General features: G+C 40.1%; 1 protein-coding gene across 3 annotated transcripts in view; it reads left to right on the top strand.

Moving 5' to 3' along the window:
* Positions 1–883: 883 nt before the first annotated feature.
* ZFAND6 (zinc finger AN1-type containing 6) overlaps positions 884–13,213 on the top strand; it is a 76,882-nt gene continuing 64,552 nt past the window's right edge. The window contains exon 1 of one of the 3 annotated variants that reach the window (XM_064267205.1): positions 884–1,012. The gene's annotated coding sequence lies outside the window, so the exon portion shown is untranslated. Of the gene's footprint in view, positions 1,013–1,452; positions 1,994–13,213 lie in introns of those variants that run through there. The other 2 variants (XM_064267206.1, XM_064267207.1) reach the window with 2 other exon arrangements.

Here is a 13,213-nt window from a genome sequence, read left to right as displayed (position 1 = left end):
TGCCTGTCGTTCCCATCCGAACCCCTCACTCATGGTTGGGCTGAATGAACTCCAACTAGGTGTCACATACTTCTTGCTTACGCTGCACATGAGCCCCAAGGCTAAGAAGCCTCGGGAGAGCCATCCTCTTCATCACTCTCTACCCCAGCGCAGCATCACGATCCGCACCAGGCAGCTGGGAACTGAGACCCGAGCTTTTGCAAAAAAGCTGGAAGCAGGGGGTACTCGTGGGGGCCTGTGTGCCCGTGCATGTGCCTGTTGCACACGTGTGGAAGCACGCTTCTAGTCTTGCTTCTCTTCCGAAATCCTGGCTCAGGATAGGGCAGAGTACTGCCTTCCAATACGCACCCAGAACTCGGACTTTGCGCTAGCTAAGATAGGAGCACGGGGTTGCATGTGAGGAGAGAAGCTCACAATTCCGTCTTGCACAACTGGTAGGTGGAGCGCCAGCTCTTTCTGACGCCTTAATCCTGAGCCAGGAGCACGCCGCTCCCGGTGAGGTAGTACAGGAACCTGAATCTCCATCTCCAGACCGTTTAAATCTCCGCAGGACCCCTAGTACTGCCCTCCCGCCCGAGTAGAAAGGAGAGAGACCGTGGCAGGAAAGGCCATTGAGGGAGGGCAAAGAAGGGGGCAGTGGAGGAGGAGCGCCTTCCTCACTTTGCCCCGCCTCTTCTCTTACGCTCCGGCCAATCGTCGCGAGCTCTGAGCCCTAGGCCCGCCTCTCCCCACCTCCTCCGCCTTGCGGCTCCGCCCGGGCCGGTAATAATTAGGCAGAGGACAGGGGCGGGGGGTGCGGCGTCAACGCCTGGCGTCCGCCAATCCCGGGCTCTCCTCTGCGGTTGCGTCACAGGACGAACAACCAAACAGAAAAGTTTAATAAACAGCGGACGGAGGGGCCGGCGGCGGCGGGGCCGGAGCGAGCTGGGGTTCGGCGGCCTCACCTGTCCCCATTCACCGGCGGCGACCGGCGGCGGCGGGCAGCACGTCAGGCGGAGAGAGCCGCCGCCAGGTGAGGAGGGCGGCCTGTGGGGTCCGGCCGGCTCGGCGCTGCCCCTCCCCCTCCCGATCCCTTCCCCCACCGGGCTGAGGCGAGAGGCAGCGAGGCCCGCCCCCGGCCCCTCCCGGCGCCGGCGAGCCGGAAGCGGAGGGCAGCCGGCCGGCGCAGCAGGTGGTGAGCCCGCGGCTGGCTCGCGGGCCCTGGCCGGGCGTTCGCGCTGAGGCGAGGGGCGAGGGGATTCCCGGCCCCGGGGGCAGGGGCTGGGACCCGGCGGGCGGGCTCCGGCGCTCTTGGCTCTCTCGGAAGCGCGCGCCGGGCGCTCGCGGTCCCGGGCCGGCTGCTCGCTCGGGTGGCAGCGCCAGGGCGGCCGGAATGTCCCGCTCCCTGCGGCGGCCGGCGACGCTCGCCGCCCGGATCCCATGCCGAGCAGTTGGCGGGCGGGGGTCGGAGGGGCCCGGGCACCCGGCGCGTCCCTGTCACTAGAACCCGCCGTGTCTCCGCCCCGCCTCTCCGCGTCCGAGGTCCTTTATGGGACGTTTTTGCACCTGCGGTGTCTCCAGCGCCAGCGCGGGGGGAAGGCTGGCGCGTCGGAGCGTTCGGACCGGCCGAGGGGACGGGAGTGCGTCCTCGTCTCGCTGGATGTTTTGTTTACTCAGGATTTCCGAATATTTTTTCAGCTCTTTTGAAGTAGTGTTTTCAAGTTTGTGTCTAGCTGCGTAAACAGGTAGCTAAGGAAGTGCATAAGGCTGTTGTGTTTGAAGTTATTTTGACGTCCTTCTGTGATGTAGCACTAATCTCAGATTTAAAACCCGAGGACTCATCTCCCCAGCGAGAAAGTTGCTAACCGCTCTGAGGAAGTTAGGGCCTTGGAGTTACACGTAGACAATTGATATTACAGTGTTTGGCGGTGAAAACCGAGCCATCTGAAGGGCTTTGAAGTGTTATTGAGTCCGGAATTTGATTTTTCCGTGTAAAATACCTTAAACGTGTAAGGTGAGTTATGTAGTAATTACATCGCCAATTAGGGCACTTAGGTATCGGGTTGCATACAGTCTTCAGGATGTGTGGGCGAAGTGTTCTTTTTTGCAAAATATACATATTTAAGTTTACAAAACAAGTTTTCATTTTTGTTCTGTTACATTTTAAAATCTAAGGGAGGCAGGGATTACAAACTTACAGAAGGAGAATTTAGGAAGTGATAGATTTGTTTATTATCTTGATTGTATTGACAATTTACTGGGTGTATACATATGTCAAAACTTACCAAATTTTACACTTTAAACATGTGCAGTTTATTGTGTGTCAGTCATACCTCAATAAAGCCATTCAAAGTCCCTGAGTAATCAGAAAATATATCTAAACACTTAACAAAGGAATATTCTTAATGCCATATAGGTAAAACCATAAAACATAGTAAAAAACCTGGACCCCTCCACCCAGGCAAGAACTGGAACTTTGCCAAAACATGCATCTACTCAGGAGTTTCTTTGCCTCTTCGCATTGAAGTAATCCTTTTAGTCTAGTGAATTTTGTGTTTATCATTTCGCCTCTTTAAAAAAGTTTCACCACATATATTTGCATGCCCAAATACAGTGTGTTTAATTTGCTTTTATAAAAATAGCATGCAACTGTGTTTCACGCGTTTTCATTGCTGTATGATATTGTGCTAATCTGCCATAACTCGTGCACGTTTAAGTTGTTTGTGGGTTTTTCTTTTTGGTTTTATCGCTATTAAGAACTGTGCTCTATGAACATACATTGTTTCTGGCTCCCGGTGCACAAGTGCTAGAGTGTCTCTAGAGTAAATATGTAGCTGTAAATTTAGAGTAGACTGTTTTCGGTAGCCAGCATAGAATGGATTGAAATACTAGGAATAAATTGAACGGATCACACTGGGATTTTGTATTGCATTTAAATGGAATATTCATACCGTAGTGATTGGTTCATAGTTGTTGAACACTTGCTTAGAAGCAGATCCCTGTTAATCAATATATAAATAGTCTCTTCATTTGCAAATCACATTATAAAAAGCGTGGCACTATTTGCTGTTTCCTTTTTTCAGTGCAAAAGTGGTAGGTTAGTAGGAAAAAACCTTGACTGTGTGTAAAATAAATCATTCTTTCTATTTCTCTCCTACACCCTGCTGTTAATCTCTGGCAAGTTAATTAAAATGTCTCTTGTGCTTTAGCATACTTATGTAAAAGAAGGCTGCCCCTTATCATACCAGTTTTGCACAGACTGTAGTTAAGGAAGCACACACATATCAAGTGGCAGAGCCTTTTAGAGAAGCAATTAGGACCAAGATGTTTTTCTGTGGAATTACAGTGAATGTGTCTTTTGGAACATTTTTGGAGAAAGAAATGTAGTGGGTATTCCAGGAAATGTCAACCACACATTTAAGTCTTTTTTCCTTTCTTATCCTCAAGTTAGGAATACCCTCAAGGTGTGCTTCCAGAGGGATCTGTTTTATTTATCATGCTAACAGCAACGCAGTGACACAAATTAGGTAGCAATATTTCCTTAATTTTCTGAAGATAGAAGGTTGTGTGTAACATGCATTTATGTTTGGCTTTGAAAAACCTGTTTTTATCTGAAAGTGTGAGATGGTTTCATTTTTTGTGGTATATGTAGCTTTCAGACAAATAATCAGAATGTTTTGTTAGGGCTGTATTATCCTGCTTTAAAAAATTAATTTTTTATTTGATTATAAGGGTAATGTATTTTGTTTTGGGAACTTTCAAAAGAAATAGAAAAATTACAGAGAAAAGTCATTCATAATACTACCAGAGATAACCATTGTTACCATTTTTGGCTAGCATACTCCTGGTCTTTCTGTGTATTCTTCGTATCCTGAACAATTAAATGTTGAATTCTAACCAGTATTAGGTGTAGATAGATAGCTGCTGTCTAGTGGACTCTGACTCATGGTGACCTTACGTACAATAGAACTAGAGGCTGCGCAGTCCTGCATCATCCTCATAACTGTGTCCATCATTGTGGCTGTTGTGCCAATCCATCTCCTTCGCGGGCCCTCTACTTTACCAGACATGATCTCCTCCTCCAGTGATTGATCCCTCCTGATGACATGTCCAAAGCAGACAACTTGGACAGTGTTCTGTCGTGAACCATAAAGTTTTCACTGGTTAATTTTTGGAAGTAGATCACCAAGCCTTTCTTCCTAGTCTTAGTCTGTAAGCTCCACTGAACCTGTCCACCATGGGTGACCCTGCTGGTATTTGAATACCAGTGGCATAGCTTCCAGCAGTGCAGAAGCTACCACAGTACAACAAACTGACAGACAGGTGGTGGTAAGATGGTACAGTAGTCATCTAACTGGTATCTCTGCTTCAACTTTTGCTCCTCTGCAGTCTACTCTGGCTACTCCTATGGAGCATAGTCATTTAAATGTGTAAATTAGATTATCTTACTGCAGTGTTCAAAACCCTCCAGTGGCTTTTCTGTACACAAAATAAAATTCAAACTTTGTACTATGGCTTATGATACCCTAGCCAGCAAATGTCCAATGGGAGCCACATAGTAATTTAAAGTGTTCTGATGGCCACATTACTTAAAAGAAAAGAAACAGGTGAAGTATATTTTATTTAACCTAAAATGTTATCATTTAAACATGTAAATAAGAAGTTATTAATGGGATATTTTGCTTTCCTTTTTTCATACTGTCTTCCCAATCCAGTGTGTATTTTTCACTTCCAGAAAACCATACTGAATCCATTGACATCAAGTGGATTCCGACTTTTCACTTCTAGTCTATCTCAATTTGGACTAGTTACATTTCTAGTGCTCAGTGGCCAAAAGTGACTAGTGGCTACTGTATTGGACAGTACTACCCTAGATTTTCTAGCCTTGCCAGCTTCGTAGACCTGTCTTCTACCGCTCTTCCTCCTGACTTATTCACCTCCAGGTACACCGGCCTCTTGTGGTCCTTGAACATGCCAAGCTTATTGCCTTAAAATTGCTGTTCATCCTGTCTAGAACACTCAGTCAGATTTCTACTCAAATGTCACCCCTCAGAGATATCTTTACTGAGCATCTTTGCTGACCAAGCTTGATTATGCTTGCTTTCTTCATAGAACCTATTATCTGAAATTGTTTTTTCTTTGTTTGGTTATTGTCTCTCTCCCCTGCTTGAATATAAAATACTCTAGAGCAGGGATTTCCTGATGCCCACAACTGCATTCCCATTTATTAATATGTTTTTTAAAGGGTATGTAGTATTTCATCTTAAGATAGCTCTGTAATTAGACTAGCCATCTATTGTGTGTAGCTTGTGCTGTTTTATCCTTTTTTCTGTTTTAGTGTGGTGAAGATCATCTTAAGAGCTCAATCTTTGGATTTCTTATTATTTCTTTAGGATTTATCTCTCATTATTTCTTTAGGATTTATTTCTTGAGGAAACCCTGGTGGCATAGTGGTTAAGAGCTACAGCTACTAACCAAAAGGTCAGCAGTTTGAATCCACCAAGCGCCCCTTGGAAACCCAGTGGGGCAGTTCTGCTGTGTCATGTAGGGTCACTCTGAGTCGGAATCGACTCTACGGCAACAGGTTTGGGTTTTTTTGGTTTTAGTCTTAGTTGTAGAATTTTTGAGTCGACGTATGAACTTTTTAAAGACTTTGCATAAATACTGCCCATTGGTCCTTTAAAAGTTTAACCAAAAATTAGAGTATAATGACAAAAGTATGAGAAAAGATACATTTCCTCCTTATCTTTACCAATATTGAGTCCTGTACTTCCAGCTGTCCTTCCTATTTCATAGGAATTACTATACATTTTTTAAAAATCAACTGTGGTGATGAATAAAGGTATGGATATTGGGTATTTTCTAGTTTTTCTTTTGCCCATTTTGGGGAGTGTTTTATATTTGTGATACTCCTTTTATATACTTAGGGTAGTAACACGTTTGTCATAACTAAAATATTTTTTCCTAGCTCTTCATTTGCTGTTTATTTGCTTACAGTGTTTTTTAATATGAATTTTTACCTTTTAATAAATCTAGGTTAATACTTTCTTCCCTTAGCTTGAGTCGGACTCTACTAGATGGCAACTAACAATAACAACATGGTTTCTACTTTGTTTTTATATTTAAAGAATTCTCCCGTACAGATAACTTTTTTTCTGGTTCTTTTACGGTTTCATTTTTCACATCTATCTCTTTCTGTTATCTGGTATTTATTTTGACATATAACGTGAAGTGAAATAATGTTATTTATTTTCCTAGTTAACCGGTTATTTCAACACCATTAAAAAAAATTATTCTTTTTCTTATTGCCTTGAAATAAAGCTACTACTTTATAAAAAAAGCAGTTGCTGTCAAGTCAGTTTTGACTCACGGTGGCCCCATGTGTGTTAGAGTGGAACTGTGTTCCATACGGTTTTCAGTGGCTCTGACCTTTTAGAAGTAGAATGCCAGGCCTTTCTTCAAAGGTGCCTCTGGGTGAATTCGAACCACTAACCATTGGGTTAGTAGGCAAGCGCTTAACCATTTGTACCACCCAAAAAAAACCCCAAAACCAAACCTGTTGCCATGGAGTCTATTCCGAATCATAGACCCTATAGGACAGGGTAGAACTGCCCCATAGAGTTGCTAAGGGGCGCTGGTGGATTCGAACTCCTGATCTTTTGGTTGGTTGCTATGGCTTCCAACCAAAAGATCGGCAGTTTGAATCCACCAGCCGCTCCTTGGCAACTATGGGACAGTTCTACTCTGTCCTATAGGTTCTCTGTAAGTCAGAATTGACTCACAGGGCAATGGGTTTGTTTTCTTTCATTTTTTTTTTTTTTTTTTTAAAGAGATCAAGGAGCCCTGGTGGCAGTAGTGGTTAAGAACTCATCTGCTTACCAAAAGGTCAGCAGTTTGAATCTACCAGCTGCTCCTTGGAAACCCTATGGGGCGGTTCTGCTCTAGGTCACTATAAGTTGGGACCCACTTGGCAGCAGTGGATTGGATTGGGTTTGGTTTGTATACAGATTGGAGAGTGCTAATTGGCTATTCTGAGAATGTCTTTCTGAGGATGTAACATTTACTCTTAGCAGTGGTGCCAAACTCTGACGGGGGGAGTTTCTTTTGCTTCCCCCATCTGTCAGAACATTTCTTTTTTTTTTTTTTTTTTTTAGGACAAACTGAGTTTTTAAAAAACTCCATGTGCCTTGCAAACGATTTTGAGCCTCATGCTCCATCTTTGAACCAGACTACTGCACCAAAGGTTGCCCCGTGTAGGAAATTTGGAAAGGTGATTCTGAGTATTAGGTCAGGAAGGAGCTAGGGGAAGTTTCCAAGTGAAGGCAACTGCTTAGCACAGAGCGGATGTAAAATTACTTGGCTTGATTCAGGATTGCACAGGAGGTCAGAATGACTGGAGTTTACTGAGTGAGGAGAGTGGCACAAGCTTTATATTTCGGGACTTATTTGGGAGACACTTGTAATTTCCAGAAACCCTGGTGGCATCGTGGTTAAAAGCTTACCTGCTAACCAAAAGGTCGGCAATTCAAATCCATCAGTCACTCCTTGGAAACTCTTTGGGGCAGTTCCACTCGGTCCTTTGGAGTCCCTATGAATCAGAATCGACTTGATGGCAAAGGGTATAGTTTCCAAGTTGTAGGGCTACTTCCTTCCTCCCCCATCCAATTTAGATTAAATGATCTAAATCAGTCTCCTACAGGTAACTTAGGTTATCTTGCTCCTTTTTCTTAATTATTTATAGTGTATTTTCACTTTTTCCTATAGGGTCGCTAAGAGTCGGAATCGACTCAATGGCAACGGGTTTGGTTTTGGGTTTTTTCTATTCAAGCCCTTTACATATGCTATTCTTTTGCTTAAGTGTTTTTTCCTTAAGGAATTCTTCCTTGTTGCATTAAAGTAGGGAAGGCCCTCCTGTTGACTTTAAGTGCTCTATTCATATTGGGCATTTTTTGGGTAACCCTACTGACAACTGCAATTCATTAAATGTGTGTGATTTGTTTTAGTGTCTGTTTCTTTCTCTAGAGCTGCAATTTCCAGTATGGTAGCCATCAGCCACTCTGGCTATTTACACTCAAATTAATTAAAATTAAAAATTAAGTTCTTCAGTCTTACAAGTCACATTTCAAGTGCTAAATAGTCACGTGTAACTAGTGGTTATTGTGTAGGACAGTAGAAATATAGTCTGCAGTAATGGAGATTTATTTAAATAGTCACATGGCTAATGGCTATCATTTTTTATTTAAATTTAAATAGCCACACCTGGCTATTGAAATGTGGCAAGTCTGAATTGAGACGGGTCTGGGTATAAGTATAAAATAAAATATGAACTGGATTTCTAGTACCAAAATGAATGAACATGTTTTAATTTTTAAAATATTGGTCACGTATTGAAGCAATGATATTTTAGTGATATGTATTGTGTACTACCACAATTAATTTCACTTGCTTATTTTAACATGGCTGCTAAGTAGAGAAAGGGATCTTAAGGTCTGCCAATTCTGTCTTCTGCCCAATTTTCTATGCTTAGCAGTTTGTTTAATTAGATGATCCACAGGTCTGTTATTTGGCACATGAAAGTTTGTGACTATTAAATCTTAGTTGGGGACTATGAATGCTTTGTTCTTTGCTTATACTTTGGTCTAGATATACTGGTAATATTGATGATCCTTTTAGGTCTACACAAAGCAGTTTACTTTGTTTTGTAGAAGGATGGAAACCCTGGTGTGGTAATGGTTAAGAGAGACAGCTGCTTACCAAAAGGTTGGCAGTTCGAATCCACCAGGTGCTCCTTGGAAATCCTATGGGGCAGTTCTGCTCTGTCCTGTAGAGTCACTATGAGTTGGAATTGACTCCACAGCAACGAGTTTGGTTTTTTTGGTTTATTTTATCATCTTGGTTTATTCTTTATTATCTATATGTTTCTTTGATGTTTCGTTGTGTTCATTGTTTTGGTGGAATGGGCCATTATCATCCCCACCCTTACATATATAAAAAAAAAATTTTTTTTTTCCCCTTCATGAGTTAGAAGCTGTGTGTCAGGGGTAGCAAATACAAATATATACCTCACTTTGTAGGCAGTGTGTATTTATCAGGGAAATATTTTTCAAAATATGTTTTTCCCCCAGTAGACTGTGGTTTTCAGACTTTGTTTTTACATTCTTAGTGACCCCAGTCATGTTTTGCTCACGGCAGGGTGGTCCTTTCATCAAGTACTGCGTAAACCACTTCTGGTGTCCACGGGGAATGCCTTGGGATTCATTTCAGTTGTAGCAAGAGCAGCTTGAGCTCTTTTCGGTCCTTTAAGAGTCAGAGAAAATTTTCACCCTGCTCTGTACATATTCTACCAAAGGTTGTTCTTAGTAGCCTAGATATTGATTATATAAGGTCTTTTTTTTTTTTTAATCATAAGTGAAATGGCACCAAGTTGTTCAGTATTTTGTTCTCTTTTAAATCTGTTTTAGCTGATAATGTTTGGGGAAAAATCCTTTGGGTTCCCACAAAGGATATACAATACATCCTTTGAATACTTGGTGTTCAAAAAGTGATATTGTCACATACTATCAGGGAGTCTTGGAGCTTTTGCAGTCCTCTTGTTTCTATGAAGCAATATTGTTTTCATAAAATCTTAGTTATAAGTTTTATTGTTGTGGTACTGCTTTCCTTTTATTTATTTTTGTTGTTTTCCATTGCTGCTGATTTAGAAACATAATAAAACACCCTTAACTTTAACCTCTATGCCACCTAAAAGAATACTTACCATCTCACAGTTCTTTCAGCTAGGTCCTGGAGATCCCTGAACAATCCAGAATAGCTAGCTCTATATTCCTCTTTTGTTTTCTCTTAGGTGCAGATTGAGAGTAGATTTGGTAATACGTTAGTGCATGTAATACGTGTCTGTTTCATACAGATGATTATCCTTGAAGTGAAAAATTGGTGTCAGAGCAAAGGTTTATTTGGTCTCCGTAACTGTTGACCAATATTTAGTTGCCAAATTTTAAGGTTATAATGTTTGCCATCTGTTTTTGTATAACCCTGTAAAATTTCTAGCCATCTACAATACATTTTCTTCACATTTTACACTCTAAATCAAAATATGCATCCTTTCTGCTGATTGCTCTGGTACCTCTTCTTGCTTCCAGTGTTCTTTTTTGCAAGAGCGTCCTCACAGAGGAAAGAAAACCTGAACTTGACTCGCAAGTGCTGGGCATTCAAAGCAGTGAATCCTTGCAAAGGATCTTGGGACTAGACCTCTGTGAATTGGCTCTTTCAATTTGTCCACTTAATGGGCATAATGGATTATGCAGCTGTTTGGGCTTCTGCAGGGTAGTGCTCCATATTCATGTCAGGTTGCAATTATGTGAATTTTCCGTTTGATACGAAGACTTCTCTTTGTATTCAAAACAAGTTTGTTGGCTTTGTGTTGTTCTAATATATGAATTTTCTTTGAGGAAAAATGCTTCCAAGAATTTGAATTTGGAAAACCATAAATTTAAATAAAAAGTCTTTAATATATACCTATTGAACAAGTATTTTTAAAAGAAACCACTCTAATTTGCTTTATTTTTGAATTTTTAAAAAGGACTCAGTGTTTTTGGTAGAGGGGAAAGTTATACTTTAGTAAACAAATTATGTACTGTTGAATTGATCAGATAATGATTAGTATTTGAGTAATATTTGATGGGCCAGCCTACTAAAAGGTGTTTCTAATTAAAACATATAAACTTATACAGTAAAATATAGCAAACTTAGTAATGTATAAAGTGACTGCCCTTTTTTTTAAATCAGAGTACCTGGATAGTATCTCTTCAGACTCTGTAGAAAATATACCGTTTTGATGTATCTTAGTACTTTAAGAAGAATATACCCTTCAGCTGCACCTTAGGGTGTCCATGCCACCTTGAAGTAGCACTCAAGTAGGGTGCAAGATAGTTAGCACCCTTTTTTAAAAAACAAAAACGGCAACCTTTCTGAACTTTATACCAGAACATGTCATTGAACAAGTTGCCTTTCCTTCTAGGTCTTCGTTTACAATGGATAAGCATTAACCTTGGCAAGACGCTCACGTGTCAGAACTTAAAAGATAGCTTAGAAGTGAACCTTTTGCTTTCACTATCTTAGTGCAGTATATTTTGACTTACATTATGGTCTTATTCTCTTTCTAAGTCTTAGAGAAAAAAAAACTTTGTTCCATTTTTCAGCAAAATTTTGCAATAGACTTTCTGCTGCTGTTTTAAAATTTTCAGACAAAATGTGAGATCTGTTGAAAAAGGAAATCTGTCTTTTTAAAACTACCTTCATGACTTTGTAAAAATAGCAAATGATTGAGGTTAAAAGAATTATATTTTAAACAATTGGACACTGAACTGTAAATAAAGCTGCTTCTGGGAGACTTTCATTTATGTTACTTGTATGTTTTTCACCTAGACAAAAGAGTAATAAGCAAATTGTATGTGATGGAAAAACTGAAACATGACCTACTGTGTCTTTAAGAAACCAGCTTATCCAGGGGGTTTTAGTGTGTTTAACCTAACCTGCTAGCGAGGAAAAGTTCTTTAAAATAATGGATATTAGCTGTATCCAATCACAATTATCTGTTTCACTAACGGGGAGGAGATTTTGCTCTTTAGCCACTAGAATTGGAGAAGGTGGAGCTTGGTATTCAGGTTTGGTTGCCTTGGAGTACAGCTTCAAGTGAAGTTAATCTGAGGTGAAGCAAACAGAAAATTGTGGAGGTTTTGTTGGTAGGATTTTTGTTCTGATCTTTTAATGATTATTTATTTTACACTTTTGCTGCTTTATGTTTCTGTGTATGCTAGGTTTTGTCATTGTTTCCATTTTCTGATGCAAACCGAACATTAAAATTTAGCAGGGAAGCAGAACAAAAGGGCTGTTTGGACAGGAAATAGGTGTTCAGAGAATCAAACTGACTTTCTTCTATGATTATTTTCAGTTCAGAATTTGAGTGTCATTAAAAAAAAATGGAATTAGAATAATTTCCAATAACAGACCTTTATCCCGGACTGGATGGTTGAGCAGTCATTCGTCAGTTTTTATAAATGACATCTTGAGGAGGAGATCTGTTGGATATGTCATTTTCCTCAAACTTAAGATGTTATTACGTAGCTGAAAGAGGTAAAGGTGGTAAGCTTAGATTTGTTCTTTTTAAGGGATTTAAATGCCACCTGTTTTTCTTTTTTTACCCCGCCCCCATTTAACTTCGATATAATACATTTTAAATTTAGTAATATGTTGACATTTTTAATACATTCATGGTTTTAACTTTGCTTTTAAAAAGTTCATTGATTCATTTCATAGAGAACAAGGTGAAACTGCTTTCTCTTTCATTCAAACTCTTCATTTATTTCAAAGCTGGAGATAAGTAGTTAACAGCCTTTTGAAACGGGAAATGAATGAATTTATATTTTTAAAAACTATAGGCAGGCTACCAAAACTTTTTTAAAAAGTATCTGTGAATGTATTGGCCTTTTTTACTTAGGAAATAATTCTAGTGTGTGTCAGTACCAGAATTTTTCTTCAGAGACTGTTTTCTTTATGTTGTTGCTCTTTGCTCTGATAGTTGTTCTACAACCTCTGCTACTTGTTCCAGATCACACAGAGGCTTTTAAATCACTGCTTTCCTATCCTGTCTGTTGCTTCAACAGCATTATAATAGTAATAAAATCAAGAAAAATTACCCACAGATCCACAGAAAGATTATTGTGTAGTGGTCTCATTTTCCTTCTATGCCTTACCTTATTTGTATTTTCCATAATTGTAAATAAGTGCAGTTATATATATATACATATATATATACATATATATATTTCACTTAACTATATCAGTTTTAATTTTGATAGCTCTTAAGTTGATGGACCTTAATTTACCTCGTCTTTTGCTGGTTGTACATTTAGGTTGTTCCTAATTTTCACCATTTTAAGTGGCAGTGTGTTGAACAGGCTTCTATGTGTAGCTTTGAAGTATTTTCCTTTTTTTTTTTTTTTAAGATTTATTTCTTTTGGAAAAATTCCCTGGTGTGAGCTTTCTAGATCAAAGAGTATGAATACTTTAGTGGCCAAATTGCTTTTTAAAAGGTTTGGCCAACTCACATAGCCACCAGCAGAATGTGCTTCGTAATTCTAATAGGTAGGTAGCCCCTTAAATTTTCTATTAAAATGTGCCTATGAAGTGCTCTGACGTGCTGATTAGGTTTTGCCTAAACTTATAGTGTATTTTA

Source organism: Loxodonta africana, chromosome 13, assembly GCF_030014295.1.
Source record: "Loxodonta africana isolate mLoxAfr1 chromosome 13, mLoxAfr1.hap2, whole genome shotgun sequence".
In the NCBI taxonomy this organism is placed as follows: Eukaryota; Metazoa; Chordata; class Mammalia; order Proboscidea; family Elephantidae; genus Loxodonta; species Loxodonta africana.
The sequence above is the reverse complement of the archived record's forward strand: the minus strand, read 5'-3'. Positions and strand labels throughout refer to the sequence as shown.